Source organism: Hoplias malabaricus, chromosome 7 (genome assembly GCF_029633855.1).
Source record: "Hoplias malabaricus isolate fHopMal1 chromosome 7, fHopMal1.hap1, whole genome shotgun sequence".
NCBI lineage: Eukaryota > Metazoa > Chordata > Actinopteri > Characiformes > Erythrinidae > Hoplias > Hoplias malabaricus.
Window position 1 is genome coordinate 13006841 of NC_089806.1, and position 26223 is coordinate 13033063.

The following is a 26223-nucleotide window of genomic DNA, read 5'->3' on the forward strand; positions in this document are numbered from 1 at the left end:
AGCTCGGCGCTGCCGCTGGTTGCACTGTGTTTTAATACGACGAGCTGGGAGTCCAGCCACACTGCCTCTTCTGTTCAGTGAGATCCAGAAACCAAACCAAGCAAATGCAGCTGTGAGCTGAAGACCCGGCAGTTCACACATCACGATTAACTGCATCTGGCACTGGAACCTCTCAGAGAAAACACTGGGTGGCTAGGACCATGCAGAAACAGGTCCACACACATCGGGGTGGGTTCATCCTCAACTGCCCAAACAGGAGGCGAAAAACAAAACACAAGAAAAGTACTTAAATGCTTCATATAAACCACAAAATATACTTTTTGTATTCATTCATTATCTGTAACTGCTCCAGTTCAGGGTCGCGGTGGGTCCAGAGCCTACCTGGAATCATTCGGCGTAAGGTGGAAACACACCCTGGAGGGGGCGCCAGTACTTCACAGGGCAACACACACTCACACATTCACTCACACCTACGGACACTTTTGAGTCGCCAATCCACCTACTAACGTGTGTTTTTGGACTGTGGGAGGAAACGGAGCACCCGGAGGAAACCCACATGGACAGAGGGAGAACACACCAACTCCTCACAGACAGTCACCCAGAGTGGGAATCGAACCCACAACCTCCAGGTCCCTGCTGCACCACTGTGCCACCATACTTGATTTACTTTTAAAATAATGTACATTTTTGAATACTAACATTTTTTTCAGAATTTTCTCCCATATTTCTAGATACTCAGAGTTCCACGTCAGTGACACTGCCCTGATTTTACACACTGCCATCGCCGAAGGGTGGGGGTGAACAGACATCCTCCGAAACATGAGGCCAGCCCACACGCTAAATGCACAGCTTAATGCTCCGGAGGAGATCTGTCACATACTCACTAGCACCATGAGCAGAGAGATCAGGGACTGGGGACCCATCCTGCTCACAGAGAGCGTAGCCTGTTATGTTCTCTAGGACTCACGGCCTTGGATCGCAGAAACGTCACCAGGGATTGAACTCACGATCTGCCGATGACAGGCCAACACTTCAGCTGCTCTGGAGCCCCTCAAGGAATAAAGTCATTATGGTCCCATGAGATTCTGCGTTTCAGAAAAATGCTGTCAGAATTGTTCACAGCAGTGGAGATGGGAACCAGACGTCTGATAACTGTAATGCCTCTCAAATCTAACTATTATAATAGTTTCTACCTAAAACATATACTGATTCAGGACGTATTTTACAATCTGTTTGAGAAAGTTTAGGCCTGTAATTTATTAATTAATTCATTCATTCATTGTGTGCAACCCCTTATCCAATTCAGGGTCACGGTGGGTCCAGAGCCTACCTGGAATCATTGGGTGCAAGGCGGGAACACACCCTGGAGGGGGCGCCAGTCCCTTACAGTGTGACACACACACTCACTGACATTTTTGAGTCACCAATCCACTTACCAACATGTGTTTTTGGATTGTGGGAGGAAACCAGAGCACCTGGAGGAAACCCACGCAGACACAGGGAGAACACACCACACTCGTCACAGACAGTCACCCGGAGGAAACCCATGCGGACCGGGGAGAACACACCACACTCCTCACAGACAGTCACCCGGAGGAAACCCACGCAGACACAGGGAGAACACACCACACTCCTCACAGACAGTCACCCGGAGGAAACCCATGCAGACACAGGGAGAACACACCACACTCCTCACAGACTGTCACCTGGTGCCGGACTTGGCCTGTAATTTATTTATTTATTCATTTTTAGTGTTCCATTGGGATAGCGTTTTTTATTTTACTTAAAATCATTATTTACATTTTGCATGAAACTAAAAACCTTTACATGTACTGCTTTTAGCTGGTACTTGTTCAGTGTGATTTACAACAAGTGCTTAGTCATCTACACGGAAAACATCCTCACCACTGCAAATAGGTTCAAATTGCACTGAAAAACAGAGAAATACTCAATAAGCTGCTGATGCCTGAGAAAGAAAAACATGGCAATTTGAGGCATTCCAAGATAATTCCAGATGTTCCAGTAAGCGTGGTGTTCATTTAAATAGTGCACTAACAGATGAGTCTTCAGTCTGCTGTTTAGACCTCCAGTGGAAATTTGTTCCACCATCTGGGACCCAGCACAGAGGAAAGTTTTGATGTTGTCCTCCACTTTACATAAGACAAGATCAGGGTCAGTGGTCATTCTGGACAGGCTTTAAAATAGCTATAATCATGAGGTCTGGTTCCTGTCACACCCCCACCCCTCACACACACACACACACACACACACACACCACACCAGGAGCTGTATGCGCTGTAGAACTGGATCACTCTCTTCTGAAGTATTTCCAGAGTACTGTATTTGATCAGCATGATGTTTTGTGGAAGAGCTACGTTCTTTGCTGTCTGCCTTTGTTTTTGCTAGCTTTTCCTCCTTCCGACCAGTCAACAGCACCCCACTGAGGCGACTAGTGGATGTCCTAGGCGACTAGTCTTTGCTAGTAGCCCTCAACATAACCCTACGCTCTACATAGTAGAAAACCACTGTGCCTCAGGGTTGGGAGAGAAATGAGAAACAGTGGCATGTGGTGAGAGGCAGTGAGATATCAAACAAAGCGAGTTATCATCCCTCTGCTATCGAAGGTGTAAAATATAATGGCCAGTGAAAGACTGTAATGAGCCAGTGATGCAGCTAGAATGAAACATGCTTTTAAGTTTCATCATAAAAGCAATTCATCCAAAATGGTGTCGCAACCTTCCATTTGTTTCCATCCATTAGTGTGGGAGGAAGAGACATAAATCACAGACGGTGCTGATGAGACCTTGAGCAGAAAGTCGTTCTGATCAATAAAAGGACAATAAAGGAAATGGTGTGTGTCTGCAGCGTGTACACTACATTACAGGGCTTGTTATGGCTTTATGGATTTCCATCTTCAGTGGGGGAGTGGGGTAATGACCAAAAACATCTTTAGCGATTTACATTTTCAGGGAGTTCACACCACACCGTTCACGACTTTCACAAGTTTCCTTCCTCGAGTCCTGGTTCCAATCCAGTGAAAACACCCAAGCGCCTGAACCCAGCTTTCATGCATCAGAGATTACACAGTGCCTAAGCCCTGAGCCGGTCCGGTCATGAGTACAGCCGGAATGACAAGAGTGGGAATGGTAGTGATGGAGAGGTTACACCAACACATACATCTGCCATCTGACTGAGTCTCTTTTCCCCCTCATATGATCAGCTTCAGCCCCAGTGGGAGGCTGCTGCTGAACGCGCTCTGATCCCTGGCCTCCTCAGAGGATGATCCAGTCCTCCGTTATGGGAAAGATGATGTTCCAAAGCCTGTCCGGATCATCCAATCCAAATATTGAATCTTGTCAAAGGAATTTGCTCAATTGGCTTCTTAAGATTTGTTAACAGCGAAATCTTACACAGTGGTGTACTTCAGAATCTTGACTCGGTTAGTGAAGACCCTTCTGGTGTTTAAATCAAGAGGCTACCATGGCTAACAAACACTAGAGAGAGCAGGAACCAACAATGTTTATTTTAACAAAACACATCCCAATACTTCTCTCAACTCAGGCAAACGTCTTGATGTTTTATGACACGGTGTGTCATCTCTTCACCACAGCTACAGCAGAACAGCCTGCAGCCACATTGAATACCGGGCTCCAAATGTGGACAAGGTGCTCTATTTACATTATGATGACTACCCTTACAATCTCCAGCTGAAGGACTCCTGGGTGCAATGTGGCGTTCCAGCCTGCTGTCAATGTGAATTTGTAAATATGGCCGAAAGATGATAATCAGAAATCATAGAATGTGTGAGAAATAATCACCCTGATGACCTACCTCTATCCCTCACCATAACCCTAACCATAAAGATTTATGTTCTCTACAACACATTCTGGCACAAAACCTACTGTGTATAATGGCGGTCAATAGTGCTCAGCTACTTTCTGAAGCTTTGTTCATTTGTAGTTCACAGCAAGCAGCTGAACCTGAGGTGAACCCCCAAAACCTGGGCGACTTTTACAAAGACCGGCTTGTGGCAATTTTTTAAAAAAAAGTAAAGAGAGTAAAATGGAAACATACTCTTTATTGTCATTGTACAATGTCCAACAACATTGTGTTTCTGCATTTTACCCATTCGTGGCAATGAACCCACATACACACACACAAACATTAATGCACTCAGGGGCATACAAACAGCCGGAGTTGCAAGCAGCCATCCCAGCGCCAAGGGAGCTGCTGTGGGTTAGATGCGGTGGGTTGAGAGGGAGGAGACAGCACTGTTCTTTCGCTCCCCTCACCCCCAATTTTCCTGCTGTTAATGGGATCGAACTGGTGACCTTCCGGTCCCAAGCCCACTTCCCTAAACATTAGGCCATGGCTGCCCACATTAATCTTACTGCAAAATTGAGACACCAAAACTGAAAAAGGTTTTCTAGAGAACCAACAAACGTTCTATTGTTACAATGGCCAGCTGCGATAGAAGAACCCTATTTAGTGCCAGACAGAATGTTTCAAACAAGTGCTTCATAGAACCTGAATACAACACGTTCTACATCGATCTGAAGCAAATGGTTCAATACAGAAGTCAAGGTTCTAAGCAGAACCCTCTTTTTATTCTAAAGTGTATGAACATAGTTTGAGAACAACTACGAGTTTGATTAAAAAGCAATTCCCGAAACATACAATATTTACTTATAATATTTATGAAACATAATACACCTTTACATGTGAATTTCTGATGCCTGCCCAGTGTGAAAATGGAGCCCAAATGCTGCAGCCTTAAGGCCCCTTCCCCAAGGTCCAAGGTCTTAATTCTAAATCTAAACCTTCGTCTAAGCTCCAAAAGGTTAGAAACGGCAGGATTTTCTACAATGAAACATTCCCCACAACGGTTTACAGCACTGTTTCTGTAAGTCTATTTTAGGTACATAACAGACACAGGTATAGATTTAGGGAGACAGTGCCATGAATGGACGGGAGCTCATTGACAGGAATAGATGGGAGCTAATGAGTGTAAAATAAACACTAATCATTATGAATCATAATGCATAATTCATGGTACATATAACGATTTTTTGGAGAGCTTTTTTGAATAGAGTACATTCCAAAAATGTTGGAAAGGATCCTTCTGATGGGAGCATCCTTTCCTGATGTTTGGATTAAAGCAGACAGGCCATGTAGACCTAGCTTAAGGAATGCAGCTACAGTCTGGGTTACATTTGGCACCATTAAAAAAATTCGGAAGATAGGGCTTTATTAAACAATTTTGTAAACAATACACACAAGTGTGAATAAACATTTCAAGCTCAAAAGAACTTTCACATAGTTACATTTTTTTCCATAGAGAAATCTATACACAGAAAACCATCCAGGAAGCTTTTATTTTTCAGAGTGCCAGGGCTACACTTCAGGTCAATGTCTTCAAACCACATCTGAGCACTGTCCAGCTCCACAACAAATCACAAACACAGTCACCTACTTCATCACCTACTCTCACTTCATGTGAAACATCATCCACATTTTAGATGGACGTCCCAGATCATTCTGGACGAGCTTAATCAGAAAGTGACGTTTTAATCAGTTCAGAGTAAACTGTGCTGTGGTGTGTTTATCCTGGACCAGCGAATAATCAGCCAAAAAGGCGCTGGAAGGAATGCTAAGCATCTACTCTTAACTCCGTGCCCTCCTTTTTGAGCCAAATGGCATTACTCTGACAGCTGCATTAAAATAATTATTTAAAGAAATTGCTGTAAGTCCAGTCGCTGAAGTCCCTGAATGTCTATGGCCAAGCTCTTTACAATGTCCCCTTGTGAATGCCTGGTAACTCCTGATCTGCCAAGGGTACACTACAAGTCTAACAGAGAACACAACACAGATCACAACTGCTCAAACTACAAGATTCAGCCATCATGGAGAGGACAGTGCGTCATGGATGAGGTGGGGTTATCGCAGAGCTCAAATTGGTATGCAATAATATGGTCCGCATGCAGCCACACATATACCACTGTGGAAAGTTAAGGGAGTGTAGCTATAAGCAGAGCAGCCAATGAGGTTTGGGTTGTGATGAGAACTTGGGGTTAGGCGATGTTCTAGTCAGAGTGGGAGTTGGAGACGAGTTGTGTGTTTGTGTTCTCTTTCGTCTAAACCAAGGACCACGTTTCCCTCGCCTCATTCGACTAATCTGTTGCAACAAGAACGTACACTCTTCAGTCTCCAGACTCTGCACAAACTGTGGGTGCGGTGTGCCTCCTCCAAGCTGGATGTCATCTTTTACCGATGCTTAATAGAGACCAGGCATCGTAGCTTTGGCTGCTTCATTTTGTCATGCTAATTATCACTTCTAATTAAGTGCTCCTATGCTCCCCACGGAGCCCCCTTCATCACATTCCATTAACACGGCCTGGCACCTGCCGCTGGCCTGGGCGTGTGTATGTGTGTGTGAGTGAGAGTGAGATGGCCTCAGGTGGGATCGTTAGTCTTGCCTGGATTGGGGCTGGGTTTCTTGCCACTGCTTAATCTCCGCTCATTTGGGGACCTCATGGCCGGCAGCAATAACAACTCAGCGTCAATCAACGAGGAGAAATGCAGCGCAGTTTGGTGAGTGTCTCTGCCAAACCCTCTCACACACTCTGGGAAGGGCTGTGACAGCTGGGCTACATCTGTGTCTTGCAAAAAATTGGTTAACCAGAAAAGCACATATAAAATACCCAACTTATACAATAACTGTATGAGTGAAGCACAAAGTTCATTCAAAGCCTCCAGACTAGGTGTGTTCAGATGTTTTCCTTCTGAGAATGTGAAATGACACATTTTTAAAGACATATTTTTTTGTGTAATTGCCCTGCTACTGAATTTATTCCTGAAATGCTTACTGCTGTCAATTATTAGTGTTTCCCTGCAGAGTGTGCTCTCACTGTGCTGATGATGAAGAGCTTTATCGGCCCCAGGGCAGGATCATCAGCTCCGATAATGAAGCTATGAGCAGGCAAGCTGAATTTCAATATCTGTATTATTACAGAAGGCAGAGAAACGGTGGAGGTTCTACACACATATGGCTTTTTCACTTAAGCATCTGTGCTTGCTAGTTCATATTCCATACACTGCCCATATTAGAGTTGAATCTGGAAACTACTTTTCTCACAGCAAAACAAACTAATAAAAAAACTGTTCATTCAGAAGCCCCGGCCTCTAAAGCCGCATAAGGCACTCTGATGCAAGAGATTACTATTCATTTATTTTTTAATCTTTTAAAGTGGAACGGTATGTTAGAGAAATAGGGCAACGTCCTCTTTCCCGTTTCATGCTTTTCAACATTTAGAGGGTTCTCCATCCATAAAGAAGCCTCCAGATGCCATTTCTGTAGCCCAGCCAGTGACAGACTGAGCGAGCTGTAGAGGTAGCAGCAGTGGGAGAAAGCACCTGAGCTAGTGATGGAGAGATGAAGCCCAGGAATGGAGGAATAGCATGGAGGAGTCAGCAACACAGAGATAGGGAGCACTCCAAAGTGAGCAATGGAGGAAGAGTTCATCAGAGCCAACGAAGCAGAGATGGAGCACTGAACCTTTTTGCATTGAATAAGGACTTTTATGTTGACAAACCTGATTATGAGTGAATGGGGTTCAAGGAGCAGAGTAGGGAGCTCTGCCAGTTTTAGCTTTGGAGATCCTGAAAACAAGTGGAGTGGAGCGTTGCCTTTATCAATTGCCTATTTAACCAAACCCCCAGTTAACTGCTGTAATTGTACTTTTGCTTTTACAGTAATATGCTGTAAAAAGTACTGTAAAAAAAACAGCACAACACTGGCAAAACTGCTGCCAGTATGTTACTGTAAATTTACAGGAATTTTTTTTACAGTGTGTTGGGTTTGCATTTACTGAGCCAGGGCTACATTCAAACACTGGACCTTTCTCCAGACTGTAAACTGACCTGAGAGCTAGCAAACGGAGAGTGTATTGAAGTAAATTTGTGAATATCATCTTAAAATTTGACCAATCCCCTTCGAAAAGCACTGGGAGGTTGAGAACTGGACGCTCTACAGCCTCAGGTCACCATGCCAAGTGCTGGCAAGAGGTTTATAAAGACCACCAGAGTTGGGCTGTGAGGCAGTGGAACTGTGGAGCTTCAACAATTTCCTCTGGGATGAGTTAGAGTGGGGTTTGTGATCACCCAACAATTGCTAATGTCCTCAAATCTTCACAGCAATGTTCCAACATCTACTTTAATGTTGACAAAACCTTTCTTACTTTATTTAGTCACAGCTGTGTTAACCAAAAGCGCAGACAAGGTGACTTCCGACCTTTCATGGGCAGTGCCTCAAAGCCAGATGGTTCTGTTCCCATGATTTTATGGTTGTAGTGTGGAGATAAAGATGTCTGTGCTGTGACACCTTCAGCTGCACTAACATGTTTCTCTGAGCAGTAAACAATAAAACCTGACTGCGTCTGTCTTGCAGACATGTCCTATCTCAGGCCTAAAAGGCTATTCATTGCCGGGCGTGTTAAATGGCTGAAGATGAGCTGTAATTAAATGAGGCGCGTGGGTCTCTCTCACTGAGCAGATAAGGGTCGAGCAGCGAGGCTGGAATAAACCCTGCTGCTTTCCATGTGTTTACTACTCAATTAGAGGAGCATCCTGGTGGATATCCTTCTGTCTCCTCCCATTCTCAAGGATGTGTGTGTGTTTGTGAGAGTGTAGATACCAGATAGGGACTTGTTTTTGCCTGTTACCCAACAGTGTGGCAGGACTGAAGGCCATAGAATTATGCTTTTCCATGCCAGATATTTGACACTGTCAAAGTCAGCCTTCGGCAACAAGCATATACTCGCAAACACAGCCGCCCACGCCCTGAAGCCCACTTTCATTTTACCTGAGGCACATTCTTTATCAGGTCTTTCACCTCCAGCTGTTTTTCTTGTCACAAATCCAGCATCATCCATGCATCTCCTTACTGCAATCTCAGCATCAATCAACGGCCACAAACACATCCTAGCCTTCAGCACAGCTCGGGCAAACCCCAGGCTAACCTGCAGTAAAGGGACTGGAAAGCTGCACGTTTTTGTTTTCAGAAAAGGCCCCACTGTTTAACCCCTCTGTTTAACTTAAAGGACACGTTCACCTTCAGTTTTCACATTTCAGCCTTCCTAAACCCATTAGGATTAGCATTAGCATTACATGCTAATAAAAATAATGCCACCCCCTTCTCCCAGTGGACTTGAGTCAGCTTTGATTAAGCACATAGGCCTCAGCTCATGCAACCACAAATGTACCTTATAATGACTTTGCTGACCTTCTTGTTCAAGCAAAGGCAGTCTAGGAGGCTAAAGCAACTGCGGGAGGATTTAATCCCCTAACAAGAGTTACAGACAAAAACATCTGTGGGAGAACATCACAGAGGAGAATTGGTGGGGGGTGGGTTGGGGTTAATTAATTGATTAAATTAATAAATAGAATTTAAAAGCTCAAATCCTGTGGCTTCTAACGTTTTGGACCTTAGGGCTGTGATTGGGGGTTAAGGCTTATTTCTCACATTGCATGAGTCCTGGGAATGTTCTTTTACTCAAACACATAGAAACTGACTCTGTGACTAGGCTGTTTCTCTGAAACCAATCAGAAACTCGAGCGGTTTGGCCTGCCTCCAAGGCCCCACAACTACAAATTACAGAGAAGAATCACAATCATAACAGGAGTAGCATTCACCATTCTATTTTAATGCCTTTAAACATGACGCTTGTAGGAAACTGATGGCGATAGTGCAGTGATCTTATTTATAATGAGATTAGTTTATGACACTTCAAGTGAAGCTGCATCTATATATTCAATAAAACCCTAATAAATTATGACTCAAATTATGCAAATCCTTTGTATATTTTGGAACGGAATGAAAATATAGTATTTAAATAATCCCTGTCTGAGGTGCCTAGACATCGCTCTGTTGGCACTTTTCCCTGCTTGGTGTTCCACTACAAAGCCCCCAGTCCAGAAATGTAGCTGGTGAAGTCGCAAAACGATGTCTCTAACGAGAATCGTGGGCTTTGCATCAACACCAGCGGTAACGTTAAGCACTGTTCACTCATTGTGTATTCACATGTTGTTGTTTTTTTGGGACTGAACACAGCTCTGCGCTCCAGTTCAGAAAGATCAGTAGAGGGTTTCTGTTTCTTGTTGATCCATCCGGCTCTTGCTGGTCATTCGTCTGCCATCAACCCAAGAAGCGTTTGAACCTCTTCAAAGGACCACAACATAATTTTACGAGGTGTGGTTGTGAGGTGCATAAAACTAAATGTGGCTGCTACTGTAGCTTTTACAGATGGCTAATTTGTGCTGGATGTCTGCATTTCATCATAATTGACAAGTGCTGGCCAATCAGCGCTCTGTAAGTTTTACACTACACCTTAAGTCCCTACTCAGCTCAAAGTTCCAGGTACCAGGGACCAGATTTGACTAGTGGAACAGCAGAGCTAGGTCAAGTAGAGTAGGGACCATGCGGTGTGTATAAGCATACAGCCTTAGACATGAATAAAGACGAAATACCTGAAGTTTAAAATTCCACTTAAGGGCGGCACGGTGGCACTACAGGTACTGATTCTGTCACACAGCTCCAGGGTCCTTGCCTTGAAGAGTCTGTGAGGAGTTTGGTGTGTTCTTCCTGTGTCTGTGTGGGTTTCCTCCGGGCGCTTGATTTCCTCCCACAGTCCTGAAGAATAGTGGCTATCGAAGGTCCTATAAATAAGAATAAATAAAACAAAAGAAATCCAAAATTGATTATTCAGAAGTGTCCATGAGTGTGTGTGAAGTGCTGTGGCGAACTGGTGCCCTGTGCATTTTCACTGAATATTCATAAATCTGCTGGATACAGAATGAATATGAAGGTGTAGAGTTACATCTAAACCACTTTGCCAGCATTAGGGGATGTTCATTGTGGAAACAACTTCTAAATCTCTAATCCTGGTGAACACAGATGAGTTTTTAGGGGTTTAATCAATGGCCAGAGGGGCACTCAAACGTAGTTAAAAGAGCGAGGAATGGAAAGTGTGGCCCTGGGTGCGGTTTAAAAGATGAGACAAAACAGATTAAACATTAAGATATTCAGTTCTGCTCCCTGATCTCTTTGAAAGTCTTAAAAGAAATCTACTTCAAAATCGGCCCAGAACCAGAGGAGCCAGTTATAACACAGCTGTTATTAGATCACTCCACTGGCTCCAGGTCAAATTTAGAACACATATTATAAGAATTACTTTGACTTGTTTACAAAACAGTTAATGATATTGCTGCTGAACACAGCTCTGACCCATACGCTGTTTACAAACCAAACAAAACCCACTCCAGCTCTGGTTCGTACCTCTACTCGTGTCTCCCCTCTGATGGAAAGGAAATTATACTCTTTTTCCATTGACCTACCATTTTTCTTAGGCTACTGTAATAATATAGATATATATTACCTTTCAAACTGTTAGTTACAGGCCTTAAAAGAGTTATAACTCTTATCCAGTTTCAAAGTAACTACCAATTTAAGCCTGTAATATTTTCAGTCCTCTGATATCTGTTTTTCTCCTTTGCGTCTTCCCCTTTAATACGTCTTATTTGTAAGCTTTCCCACTTAAACCTCGGCCCGGTTTCAACCGCTCAGAGGCTTCATGTGTTTTGAAGCCTCCCCCCTCTTATCTTTCTTGTTTTGTTCTGAGTTACACTTTGAGCTGCATTTAATGTATGAAAAGTGTAACAAAAGCCAAAGGTTATTATTGTTATGATTATTAACAATGAAAACACGAGGAGTGCAATTTCTGCACGTTTCCCAGAAAAGCAGCGATGTCTTTGCTGTTATCTGTCCGCGGAGAAAAACAGCCGCTTTGACCGTGCAGTAGGTGTGCCTTGTTTTCCAGGAAACTGATCAAAGCCTTCCTCTTCTCACGGATCAAAACGCCACCGGGAGATATTTATTGCCGTGTTTGGCGTTCCTGCCGACACGTCCTCGCTGGACGGGGAAAGTGTGTGTGCTTGAGCTGGAGGAGAGAGAAAACAGCAGGGCCCCAATCTGACAGGTACACACACATGACACAATCCCCCTTCACACACTGTCCCCTCACACGCCGTAACACTCCCTCAGCGTGCTGGACGTTCACACTCCACCTCCCTGTATGTCCCACTCCATCTCCCACTAAGTGTTTAAAAACATATTCGTATTTTGCTAGACATTCGACTGTCCTTATTTTTTTAAGTTATTATTCATTCATTATCTGTAACTGCTTATTCAGTTCAGGGTCGTGGTGGGTCCGGAGCCTACCCAGAGTCACTGGGCGCAAGGCAGGAACACACCCTGGAGGGGGCGCCAGTCCTTCACAAGGTTTTTAAGTTATTATAATTTAGATATTAAACTATTTTATATTACATTATGTATGTACGCGTTTGAGCAATTCACTAGGGGATTTGTTGTTGTCACACAGCTCCAGGGACCCTCAGTTCCGGGTGTTCTCCCGGTGTCCGCATGGGTTTCCTCCCACGAACATGTTGGTGGTTGGTAGGTGTCTATAGGTGTGAGTGAATGTGTGAGTGTGTGTCGACCTGTGAAGGACCGGCTCCACCCCGAGGATGTGTTCACACATCCCAGTGATTTCCGGTAGGCTCCGCGACCCTGAACTGGATCTGAGGTTACAGACTGATTAAATGAATGAATGAAAAAATGAATGATGTGTTCCTACAAATGACCTGTGGACGAGTTTCAGAACTGAATATTTAAAACACATTGAGGGTCAGTGTTTATAAATTTGTCATCTCTCAAGCAGGCGCTGGGCCTATCATCACTGGCTTTTTATTCCATGAGCTGTTCTGAATGCGTTACTGTACAAATGAGCAGTGTACAGTGTTTCCCAGCAATGCTGCATGGCCTTGTGTAATTGTTGTGTTACTGTGAAAGAAAAGCTATTTTACACACACACAGGTCTTATAATAAGTGCTATTGTGTATTCCTTCTCTGAAGTGTTCGCTGGGTTCGGTGGAGGATGGTTAGTTTGAACAGAGAGGTTTGGGTTTGGCAGTGGTGGACTATGCAGTGGTCAAGCCCCCACACTACGCTGTGCCAAACAGCTGGATGAGTGCAGTGCTGGAAGCATGAGTAATTTCTTAGTAGGGCTTAGTGGATTTGTTGAAACAGAAATAGAGTGTGAGCTTATTATGTTAAACAATGTAAACTCAGCTATTGTGAAGCTCTTGTCTCTAGGCAAAGGAATACATCCTGTCAGCCTATAGTTTACTTCTCTCTCTCTCTCTACATTCTCTCACACTTGGTCTCATTCTCTCTCTGTTTCTACAACTCTATTTTTTCTGTTTCTCTTTCCTATTTTCTCTCTCTTTCTCTCCCTTACGCTTTTACAAACCCTCAAACACACACACACACATGAACAAACACACTCTCTGGCACCACAAAAGGGACATTTATCACCATGGTGACAACCGCAGAGAACAATACCCACTTTTGGGAAGCGGAAGGTCTTCTGTGGCAGATATCATGTTTGGAATATGGAGGGGTTTCTCATGGAGGGCAAAACGGGGGAGTCAGATCAAATCAGAACTCGATGCTAAATGGCCCCGTGGCCCTAAGGTCGAGCAGGAATGGAAATCTCTAACAACCTCAGCTGAAAAAACATACTACACTGAGTAAGAGTCTCGTAGAATGGTCAGTTCTGTCCAAATGAGAGTCAACAATTGACCCCACTGAAAAAATGTGATGTAGGGAAATTGCTTGATGGACATTGCGCAACATCAGATTTATTAAATTAAAATTAAATCAGGTCCAGTTGCAAAATTTCCACACGGCGAAGGTCCAAAACTTCACAGCGCCTTATATCCCACATCTATGGATAAATATCAGCAGTGCTTCATAGCATTTCAAGATAGGGCACTAACATACACACCAAATGCATATGGCAGTTGCACAGTAAACAAAACACTAGAGTTCCCAAATACAACTCCCAGGAAAATCAACAAAAGGCTTACATTAGATCAAATCAAGACCGAATCTTAGACTTAATTAAATTAATTAATTTAATTTAAAGGGCAGCACGGTCCTGCTCCAGGTGACTGTCTGTGAGGAGTTTGGTGTGTTCTCCCTGAGTCCGCGTGGGTTTCCTCCGGATTAGCGACTCAAAAGTGTACACTGTTGCGAGTGTGTGAGTGAATGTGTGTGTGTTTGTTGCCCTGAGAGGGACTGTCGCCCCTCCAGGGTGTGATCCTGCCTTGTGCCCAGTGATTCCGGGTGGGCACCGGACCCACCGCGACCCTGGAGTGGATAAGTGGTTACAGACTGAATTAATTTATTAACTTAATTTAATTATTATACATTTTCTTTTACATTTTTCAGCATCAGGCCATGCACAAAACACTTCTTGCTCTCTCTAGTGAACCATGCAGGGTAAACAAATGATTCCATTGGATTCATTTAGGGGAGGTATTGCTGTGTTAAATGTATTAGCTCTGCACATGGTTTATTGCTGCAAATATCTTTAAAAAAGCTGCGTAAACATGTGTTTCTCCTAATTAATTTCTCAAATGTTGGTCACAGAAGGGATAAAACAATAATTGTCCTCAAATAAATTATTCTTAATGTAACAGTACTTTATTCCCAGCCATTGTGGTCATTTCTATGGGTCCAGTTCTTCATGAAGCATTCCTACAACTGTAAAGAGTGGCTGCACTGTTATGGTCTGTACAGAGACGGGCTCTGGACACCAAGGCTATTAATAAGTATTGTGTAATACGGTTATCTACTCTCCTGGAATAGCTTTACTATTAAAACCTTTCTGCGAGGATTGATGGCATTCAGCATTATGAACAACATCAAGGTCATGTACTGATTTTGCATGTTTAATTCTGGATCTTAAATATCATCTCAACTCATTCCAAAGGCAATGGGGCTCTGTGGCTCTGGCAAACACTTGGCAATGGGCATGGTGAGCTTACCCTTACATGCAGCTGCTCCAGGGCACACAAAGTAGCTGTGTACACTTTGTGGTGTACAGTGTACATGGTTTTGATGTGAGGAAAATGGACACCGATAGGGACGCATCACTTTCTCAGCGTGGTGTGGCTGTGTTCACATTCACACAGGTGATGTAGACATTCCTGTCGGAAAAGTGAGTGTGTTTTATCTGAATGGCAGTGGGGCCACTTCCCACGGCATGTTCAGAGGACCCTGAGCTTCCCCTGGTCAGCCCCCTGGAGGCAGTGGGCTTCATGTTGACCGTGTGTGTGTGTTCCCCCTCTAGATTACACCCTGTCCTGGTACAGCCTCTGCAGCGCTCCACCACCCCTCCACTGCCCTCTCCCACCTCTCTCTGTTTATTCAGCCACATCCTCCACCTCACCAGCCCAGTGAAGCCACACACACTGGTCTATATCACTCCCTCACTCCTAACACACTACCACTCCTTCCATTTAGGCTCCGGAGAGAGGGATGAGGAGAAGAGGGCTGTAAATCCCACCCTGCCTGCCGCCTTTTAATATATTACCACTGACACCTCAAAACGTAAACGACATCCTGTGAAAAGAACACAAGACACACACTGAACTCACTAAAAATAGAAATAACAACATTTAGATTCAGGAATGTGTTGAATATTCTAGAACTATATGAATCAAAGGAGAACCATTTACTACAGTGTGAACAGGGGGAGAATGTTCTAGAAGAGTGTGACTAAAGGGAACAAATAAACAAACGGTAGAAGTGTGAATAGTAGAAGAATATTCTAGAACAATGGGTATGAAAGAGAGTAAAGTAGATCAGAAACAACAGAGAGAAAAAAATAGAACACGGCAAATGGTGGAGATCATTTCTAGAATGTTCTCCACAATAACATGGTTCTGTAGAGTGTAATTAGTGGAAGAAAACTGTACAAGAGTGGAATAGAATGGAACCGAGTGGGGAAAACATTATAAAACAATGTGAGTGGGGGAGAACATAGTAGACCAGACTGAACAGGGAGAACATTCCAGAACAATGACTGGAGGAGTACATAATAGGACAGAATGATCAGGGAGGACCATCCTAAAACCATGTGAATGAGGAGACCATTGTAAAACAATGTCAATGTGAACAACACTGTAGAATGTTTGAAGGGGGGAGGGGTGTGGAGGGGGGGTGCATTCTAGAGCCTCCAGCAGTCACACAGAGGTCTGGTACGGGTCTGGTTTGTTATTGTTTGTGGAGAACCCAGTTCTGGCTCTTGTGTAAGACACATTAACAGATGATTGGAACGTGTGGTGTGTCATTAATAAATGGTGGTATTGGAGATAAGAGCTTTTCTCTTGACAGTGACGCTGCGCAGAGCTGGACACACTTTGTCTCCCTTCAGCCTCACACTGCGTTTCTAATTGCGATAAGCTCCACTGATAGTGTCCACACGCTTCCCCCATCAGGACCTCGGAGTAGGAGAACAGCCGAGGGCTCTTTAACCCTTAAGTGTCCGTCTCTTTCCTCTTCCATAGCCGCTCCGGGCTCTGTCCACGTTGTCTCCTCAAGTGCCCTCCGTTATCTGGATCCAATCAGAGCTGTAATCAGGGGATAACAAGTTTCTTTCTCCTCCCTTTCTGCTTTAGAGACCCTTAAACTGAGACTCATGGAAACATCACAGCCCCACACCACACACACTTACAAGACCCTGGAGCTGCTAAATGAAATATTCATTCTATTGAAGGACCTACAGCACGTGCCTGTAGATGTCTCACTCAGACAGCAGATGAGAAATGAGAAGGGAGAGAGAGAGAGACTCTGGCTGGTCTGCACCCCTGTGATAGCAGCGCTCTAATTAATAGGTTATGAAAGCAGATGGAGGATGCGGGATGTCAGGGTCATTAAACTGCCTCCCTGTTTAACCCCCCACAAACATGAGCACACACACACACACACCCTCCACCCCCTTTTCCACCTCTTCACCATTCGCTGAAAAACAGGCCTCTTCTCTACACGAGGGAGAGAGAGATGGGGGGGGGGGGGGGTGAGAGAGGTGCTGGCAGAATAAGGGCTGCACCAGAACAGTGGACGGTCGAGTCCCTGGTGGCAGACTTGAACAAGGTGCTTAAGTTGCATTACTGCGGAGAATATCCAGACGCACCCACACGTCCAGACCCTACAGGAAAAGCCAGGCCATTATGGATCACTGGAATTGCTCTTGTTAACCCAAGCCTTGGCCATAAAGCTGTTCTTTAAACCCCAGCACTGACTGTAGGGGGCTATCACGGAGGAATATCTCCATACCCATGGCCTCCTTGACCCACGGTCAGACTCAGAGCAAGTGGATGGAACCCAAGCCCTGCTGACCACAGCCCCGCCCTTCAGGAGGCTCAAATATCCCCCAACGTCCAGAGCCCTGATGTTAAACGGACATCCAATCTGCTGGCGGCTGTTCCGATAGAGGCTCCTGGCCCTCGTGTCCACTGCAGACACCAAGCAGAGAGGCTGGGGGAGGGGAAACGCTGGCAGTTTGGGAGTGACATGGAAATATGATCAAGACTGCTTTTCTTCCCATTCCTTGCCTTTCACTGACATTCCTTTCTTCCATTATTCCTAAATCCCACACTTACCCTTCTCCCACTTCCCTCTCCTCAGTTCCTGGATAATAAAGATTTCAAGGACAAACTCCAACACTTTGTTCATCCATCTTCATGTTCTTTGACTATTTTTCACAGCCGCCGTCTAGCTCCTTCGCGTTTGCCTTTGTGTCCAATTCTTCCTTTTTCTATTTATCTTCCCCTTCCACTAGCTCCGTATTTCAATTCCCACTCTTGTGTTCCCAGCTCAGGAAGACCACAAGGACAAAGTCCAATGTTTCTCTTTCCATTCATTCTTTCACTACGTTGCTGTCACCATTTTGTGCCTTAATTTATGTCTTCTGCCTTCGCTCTATGGCTCTGCTCCATATTATTCCCTTTTCTAACTCTTATGGCTTTCTTCTAACACTAGATTGTAATTCCTTGCGATCTCAACCAGGAAAGGTCCTCAGAAACCACTGCTGCTTTTCTTTCCTTTATTCCTTTTCACTTCTTTTCATTATCAACATCTTTGTTCTTCGTGTTTGTGTCCATGGCTTTGATTCTGCATTTTTATCTCTTATTTTTCTACTCAAGAGTTCCCTCTCCCGCTGCTCTGGACTTCTGTTCCCATCCTTCTGCTCTCGGCTAAGGAAGACTGCAAGGACAAACTTCCCTTTCCTTGGAAATGGATTTTTTTTCTTCCCTTGCTACATTTAATTCCTCATCTTTGTCTTTCCTTTCCTGATCCTGCTTTTTACAACTCAGTGCCTTCTACTGCTAACGTGTTCTCTCTTAAGACTGAACTCCATTGCTGCTTTTCTTTCTCCATTTTCTGGTCTCACCATCTTATACCTTGCTCTACCTGCTTTCTTTCCTCGGTTGTGTGTGCTTGGACTGCCCATCCTCACCTTCCTCCAACTCTCACACTATTTCCCAAGCCCTTCTCTTGGTCACAGAAGATTTAAACCACAAATAGACCACCAGCACAGCTCTTCGGCTCTAGTGCAGTCTCGAGGGAGTAGAAAGATCTGAAATCAAGCGAGAAATTCAGCACCGTGCCAAAGAATTACTCTCTCTCACCACTTTCCTCTTACGGGAAGCTCAACACCGGCCCCAGAGACCGACAGAACAGGAACTGTGCAATGAGTACTGACCTCTGCTGGACAACGACTCAACTACAGCTACCCTGCAATGGTTTGGAAAACATTGGGTGCCATGTGGCTCATCTGTGTTTGTGTTACGAGCCTCAGATGGCGCACACACACACCCGAGCGAATCATGATCCTTCATGAAAGGAGGAGCAGCTCTGCCAGATGATTCCTGAAAATTGCAGCCGGGGTCTTTCTGTAGCTCCCAAATTACACATCATCAGCTAATGGAGGAGCAACATGTCCCTGCCACTCAGAGCTGTGTGCAGCCCACCAGCATCTGGCTGGGTGAAGCGCTCTTCAGGTGGAGATGTGGTGTGGGAGGCTGGAGGGGCTAAATGTGTGTTTGTGTTTGTGTGTTTGGAGAGTGAAGCTGAGAGGCAGTGTATTGCTGGAAACCTTGACCATAACACACTTGTTCCCTCATGCCTCCACCCAATCAGAATAATGAACACGCACACACACACCAGAAGCGAGATGATGATGACAGCTCTAGAATAAATTCTTAGCACTACACTTGCTCGTCCGGGGGCGGATGATGGCTGTGAACAAGACCACAAGTAGGAGACAGGGGGGCCGAGAATTTGGAGGAGAGGGAGGGCTACTCTGTGCTGTAAATTAGCCCTTCTCCTCGATTAATTATTCATCTCACCCAATTAATTATGAAACAATCCGAAACCCAACGCCAGTCCGGTAGATTTGGTGGTTGCCTAGTAACAGGTTACCCATATTAAATGCCACCATTGTCGCAACGTAAGCAGAGAACCCGGCTTCCCATAGGGCCCGGGCCTCCAGGGGATCGCGGCGGAGAGTAAACAAACAGCGGCCATATAATAACATTTGTTTTGAGGTGGATGGCACGGCGTAAACAAGCACGGGCGGTGAATTATTCATTAACAGCGAGTAAGAACGTCTCGCTCGAGTGAAGCCCGCGAGCTCCCGCCACAAGGGGAGCTTAAAGAGAGCGCTGGGAATTCTGATATCCGTGTTGAGACGCCAAGTGATATCAAACACAGCGTATGCTCCCAACTCTGGCAGCAACATCAGTCTGCGTTGTGTTCCTATACTTCACAGTAAATGGAAACCAGGGGGTTTGTCTGGAGTGACACACACTTAAAGAACTTATAACACATCTTCCTTAAAACAGTTGGAAGAGAAAATATCCTATTATAACCACTTAAAGAAAACTACACAATGGTAAAAGTTTGTTTTGTTTGGTCATCATGGAAAGAAAGTTTTATTTCAATACTATAATAGTTAAATGTAAACAGTTTCAAAACATACATTTGACTCTCCAGTCCCTGCAGTCCATATACGGACACTAACGGTGCTTTTCCACTGCATGGTCCCTACTTGGCTTGACTTGGCTTGACTTTTTTGCTGTTCCATTAGTCCCTACTCGGTTGGGGTTCCAAGCAAGCTGAGTAGGGTCTAAAGATGATGCGTAAACCTTGCAGAAAGCTGACTGGCTAGAGAGACCTGTCAATGTTACAGCAAAGCTCGACGTTACAGCAGTAACTGCATGTGATTTTATCAGACTCGAGGTTCAAAAGTTTCCCGGAGTTGTGGCTGACAAAAAACAACAGCTAGAGCCATGTATGCCACAAGGAACGACAAAACTCTACTGCTGCCTCTGAACTGGGGAGTGGCAGTGTGTTCACTCCCCCAAAAAACTACAACAACATCCAAATACACAGTAAGTAAACAGAACTTAGTTAACCCTGCAGTTGTGGTTTTCAAAGCCAACGGTTCCCGTTTGAGACTGTGTTTTGTGACCTGTCTACATTTCTGGGGCAAAATGTCCCATAAAGCATGTAGAGTATTGTGGGGATGTTTGAGTGCACTATTTAACTGTTGTAACTGTTGTAACTCTACATTGTTCAGTAAAGTGAATAGGGCACAGTTTTGGACACATGAATTTTTGTGATGTCACAATACCAAACACATTTACATATTTCCACTTCCCTACGCTAGATTAGCTCCTCCCCTTCACACTGAAGTGGCAAGGGGTGCTTCATCCAGAACTAATTTTGAAAACAAACACAAGGCCAATCACTCTGTCAATCAGAATACAGCTCATTTCCATGTCTCTAATCTTGAAAGTGCAGCGATAGTGAATGATGACTGTACTTATATAGTATATACATAGTGTATATTACAGTAAACCAATGTCAGAAGTGGAGCTCAGGGGACTGATGGTCAGTCAGCCACTGACCGGTATGGTTATCAGCGTGGTTTCCTGCCCGTAGCTGTAGCCTCTTCTACCTGTTTTGACCATCCGCCATCTCCACACGCAGGACCCCTAGCGCATCCTGTTTCTTCCTGATAAACAGCGGAAATGAGAGACAAACTATCCTCACAAATTTAGCCTCTCTGTTTTGATAGTGTTTGGTAAGAAGAGGTCAAAGTGGGCACATGTACATCCTGCCCCAGGAGTGTGCGGAGGTGATGAAGTCAGGAGCTACGGCCAGCACCTGACCAGAGGTCTGAGAGACAGAGAGAGAGAGAGAGAGAGAGAGAGAGAGAGAGAGAGAGAGAGAGAGGGAGGGAGCACCGTGTGACCAGACGGTGGGTTCCTTCCTTGCCAGCCTGAGAAACAGGAAGCTGAGCTCGTTGTTCCTCCATTATTGTGACTAACAGGAAATGCAGAGGTCTTCAAGGAGGGGGGCGGGTGAATGGCTCTGGAGCTGAAAAGGGAGGGCTTGGGGGGGGGCAGCATTGTGGGGTCCGGAACGGCCCCTAAGCGTCAGTCAGCAGCCGTTCTCGTCCACAAACAAAGTGTTGTGGTCACAACACTGCTGGAACGCCCAGCACAAACAGACAGGGGCACGCAGAGTTGCTCAACCCTCAGAAACACATAGGGGATGGAGTCAGGAGCTATGGCCAGCACCTGACCAGTGGTCAGAGATAAAGGCTTAGTACAAGGGGGGGGGGGGGTTGTGTGGTGAATTCTTGGGTATTCTTACCCACACAAAGTGTATGGTGTGGCATGTAGCAAGTACAATTCCAGAACAAACTCTTGGCTTCAGGTTTGCAACTTGAAAAAGTGTGGACAGCTCACACCCTAGAAATATCAGTGAACTCATGTACGGCTACTTCAGAGCTTGGATGATAGAAGCAGATGATGTGTGCTCCCCTAGGGCCCCAGCTCTTGCCCTATCAGCTCAGTCTCTCTGTAGATAAGTGATTATTGAGCACCATCTTTAGGGGGTCTGGGAAGCAGCAGGTTGCCTTGGGAACCATCTCCTCCTCCCAGCTTATCCCCCACTTGCTTTTCCAACAACCCCCCACCCCCTCAGTCGCCACCCACCCAATCTACCAAACGCATGACACAAATAGCCCTAATTTCCCCCTCAATGGCTGCACGCTGAGAGCAGAGTCATATCTGTCTGAGCAGTGTGATCTCTTGATTTTCCTACATCTCAACCATGTGCTGCAAATCTAGCAATATATATACCGCAGAAATCAACACCAATATCTAGTCAGCCATAACATTATAACTACACCTCCTTGTTTCTACATTCACTGTCCATTCTCTTAGCTCCACTGACCACAAAGGAGCATCTGTTGATTTGCATACGCTGTTAGCTCTTTTACCACGTTTCAATGGTCAGGACCAACACACCGCAGATATTATGAATGAACAGGATTAGGATAAAGGAAAAAAAAAAAGAACACGGTATGAACATGCATGTTTTAATGCAGTTCATTTACAAGCCATTTCAGACCACTCCTCCCATCACTCACTGCTTACAACGCTGTATTCTAGATGTTCTACTGCCCCCCGCTGGAAGTCAACAACACTTTCAGTTTATCCTCGTGGAGCTACAACAGGATCATAACCATTTCTAAATTCAGCTTGGATTATTTTAATCTGGAGCTGTATTTATCCAACAGTTTTTTCAGAGCTATGGGATGTGGACTAGCTCATATACATCAGGGCATATATACAGAGGTTTTGAAAGTACCACACTTAACAATGATGGTAATATAAGAGTTCTTTAGTAAAGAACATGGTCCTATATAGAACCTTGAACATGTGAAGAAACCTCTGCATCATTAAAGGGTTCCTTGCAAGAAGGTTCTTTATAGTATCTTTAAGAAAAAGGTTCTATATGGCACCAAAAAGGGTTCTTCTATTTTTATGATGTTAAGCTTGGAATAATATTGTTCTGTTTGCTCTATCTGTTACTAACTGATACGCTGATACACTCCTGCACACGGGACGTTTCCTGAATGTAAGTCTCATACTGGTTCAGTTTAATGCTTAGTGAACAGTGCTGTATTGTGAAGCATGAAGCAACTTATTTTCGAGTCCTCAAATGACCTTGTAATCCAGGAGACAGTGATATCTTTGAGGAAATAGACACAGGAAACAACATCTCGCCTGTGGGTTACAAACAACAGGCGAACATAAATGCAATTTAGTAAAAATTGATAATAAAACATCAGAGAGGTTCTGATGTTTTGTTGTTACTCTCTCTGTCACTCACATACACATGCACCTTCTGAGCTGAGGGATATTCACATTGGTCACAAACTGCTCTCGGGGCCTTAACTGATTCAACACTTTCAGGGCTTCTAGTGATCCACTCACACTACCTCATGTTTCCCTTGTGGGGAAAGTGTCTTATTGAATAAAATGGTATTGGGTAGCAGCTGCAAACCCTGGCTCACTGCACAGTAATGCTCAAAGACCTGATTATAACACTTCAACATACTTCTCAGTAACGCATGAAGAAAGTGCACCAACATGTTGCTTACTACTCCAAGGAGAAAGTGTCTGTCTTGTGTCCTTGTGCTGGTTTCAGCTCATTCCACTGAGTACAGTCCAATATTAACTGCTCTCACTCACTCTCTTTCTCCTCTTTCGCTGTTTCCAAGCCAAGGTAAACACCCATGAGCCATGAAGCGTTACAGTTTTGCGAGAGATCTCAGGCGCATTACTCTGAAGTTGCATAGCATCCCTGGGGGTGGCACTATTCTCACTATTACAGGTCGGAGGAGTCTCACAATCATGAAACTGTCATTTTAAGGTACAAATACTACATAGTGTTCTTTAACGTGGCCAAGAACTGCCTACTACTGCAGGAAAATATTTGACTGACACACAAAATGACCAATCACAGCTCGGTCTTTCATGTCGGACCAGTACCAGAGCCAGTACACAACTGTACAAGGAAGTACATTTATGCTGAGGTACAGAAAGCAAATCAGAATGCAACTGGCAGAATCCTGACAGTGATGCCTGAAAGTATCAGACTCTCCTATTTCTGGGTGTAGTGTCTGTGGCTGAGACTAAATTCAGGGTAACTTTACGCCCAGAAATTAAACTGACATCTTCAACACTGTACCAGAAGATCAGACCGTGGGAACTGGTGGTATAAGGATGAATGAACTAAAAGTTGTGTTCATCTGCTTCACTCATTTGATTTCTCTGGGCCTTTAGCTCTGTGGTAAATTAAGTTTCATGTGAGTACCCCTGCTATAGGGGGCCATGCTGGAGATACAAGATAAGAGTGCACAGAAAAACAGTTAGAGGTTTCTTTATAAGGACATTAAGCTGAATATGACATGTTCTCTGTGTTCTGTATCTACGTGTATTACACAACACTGCAGTAGGATATTTAAACCCTGCTGCTGTTAAAGCTTTATAAAGCAAAATAAAATATATGTGAATGAGACCTCACAGTAACATGTAAACAAGCCTTAAGCCTAAAGACAATTATCACAACAGTGCACAAATCCACTGAGATTTACTAAACTATTTATCAGAGATACAGCTCAGTGGAGAGAATAATTTAATTCAAACCAATAATATGTTCTGGTTATTGACTCTAGAGCTGTACAGCACCATTGGACTGGCTACTCGCTTTCATAGGTCCCTAGGGGCATGGCTGTAATGTGAGGAAAGCAAATAGTTTGCGGAGGTGATTCAGTAAGCTCAGGACATTTAAAAGACTGTTAATGTGCAGTCAATATTCATTCACTTCTTTCAGTTTCTGCTGAACTCCCAACACAGTTAGCCCCTAAACTGACCAGCCCACCCAGGCTTCAATTCTGTACTATTATATCAGGAATAGTCCAGTCAGTCAGTCTGCTTTACCTGTCTATGTACATTTTTAGAAAAATATCAGGCACACACTACACGACCGCGGAGAATACAGTACACATCCTCAAACTCCCGAACTAAACACACACCTCGCGTTTCCTAGAGACCAATGTAAACACGGACCTACAACTCGCTGCTGTTATTGTTTACTCTTGTGCTACTTGTGCAGGTCAACAAAGAAAAAAAATCTTAAAAATGTCTTGGAGATATTTGGAATGGCACATACTCAAGCTCCATTCCACCTTAAATGGTTCAGGAACATTAGCGGTATCAGTGGCGCGCGCCACAGTGCTGCGTCATTTAAGGTGGAATAGAAAATTAGAGTAAAGCTGGAATAAAGTCCGTAATGGCGTGTTTTGTGGCTCACTTTGTGGTTTCTCTTACAGGTAGTCGTCGTTATTTAGAGACATGTGCATTTTGCACTATGTAACGTGTTGTAGTTTTCCATAGTTTTACCGTAATCCGTCCTCCAATGGAGAGCTCCACTGCACGCGCCTGTGTTTACTTCCTGTGCTCTGTTCTCATTGGCTGTTGACGGGACTAGTTCACACTTGAGTTGGTGAAGAGTTTCCGCTACGCCGTTTCCAAACCTCGAGGCAAATAATCATACATTTATTAACGGGGTTATGGCTTTTCGGCTGTATATTTTTCTGAATACAGTACTCTGCAAACGTAGTTTGAAATTATCCTTGATTTGCTCGAGTTCAGCTCCATTCAGGGCAAATTTGGCAAGGGCCCCATTGTGAAGACTAGACAGCAGGTCTAGAAACACTGCATCTCAAACGGCAGGTGTCGTGACGTGGTGTTACTACTATACAGTGGATACTACAAACCAAACGTGGTACCAAAATGGTCAAGTTAATGCTGGCTGTGATTGAAAGTAGTTAGGACACAGTGCATTGCAGTGTGTGCTACACCAGCTCTTCTGGGGGCTGAACCAAATGGGTTGAGCTTCACTCCCTTCTCTCATCACTGAGTCTTTGCACCCATAACCCTCTAGCGCGGGGGTGCACAACTCCAGTCCTGGAGGGTCGTTATCCAGCAAAGTTTGGTGATTGCTCTGCTAAAACACACCCCTTAAACCTGGCAATTAACAGATGAGTTGACTCAGATGTGTGTGAGCAGAGGTATAACCAAAATTTGCTGGATACTGGCCCTCCCGGACTGGAGTTGTGCACCCCTGCTCTAGCAGGTTAACGGGGCGTCCTCAGACCACCTTCAGCTTGTGCTAACCAGCGTTCACTGGAAACACCTCAGAAAACCTTTTTTTCCCCCAGATGCTCTGACCAAACCAGCCCTGGTCATTGTTAGACCCTTATGCTTGCCCATGCTTCCTGCTTCCGTTTCCCAGAGTCATGTGTGATCACTTACTTCCTTCAAAGGTGCCACTGAAATGTGATAATCTGTCACATTCACTTCACTTCTCTGTGGTTTTAATCACATGGCTCA

The 26223-nt window shown here is 44.5% G+C and overlaps 1 long non-coding RNA gene across 2 annotated transcripts in view; it reads right to left on the bottom strand.

The window, feature by feature from the left end:
* The window catches only part of LOC136701491 (uncharacterized), a 57740-nt gene extending 32393 nt beyond the window's left edge, over window positions 1–25347 (bottom strand). The window contains exons 1-3 of one of the 2 annotated variants that reach the window (XR_010803807.1): window positions 25231–25347; window positions 10525–10713; window positions 1–244 (exon numbers count right to left, since the gene is read on the bottom strand). The exon at window positions 1–244 is cut by the window's left edge and continues 153 nt beyond it. This is a non-coding gene — a long non-coding RNA (uncharacterized lncRNA). The remainder of the gene's footprint in view (window positions 245–10524; window positions 10714–25230) is intronic. The other variant, XR_010803806.1, reaches the window with a different exon arrangement.
* Between the last annotated feature and the right edge of the window lie 876 nt (window positions 25348–26223).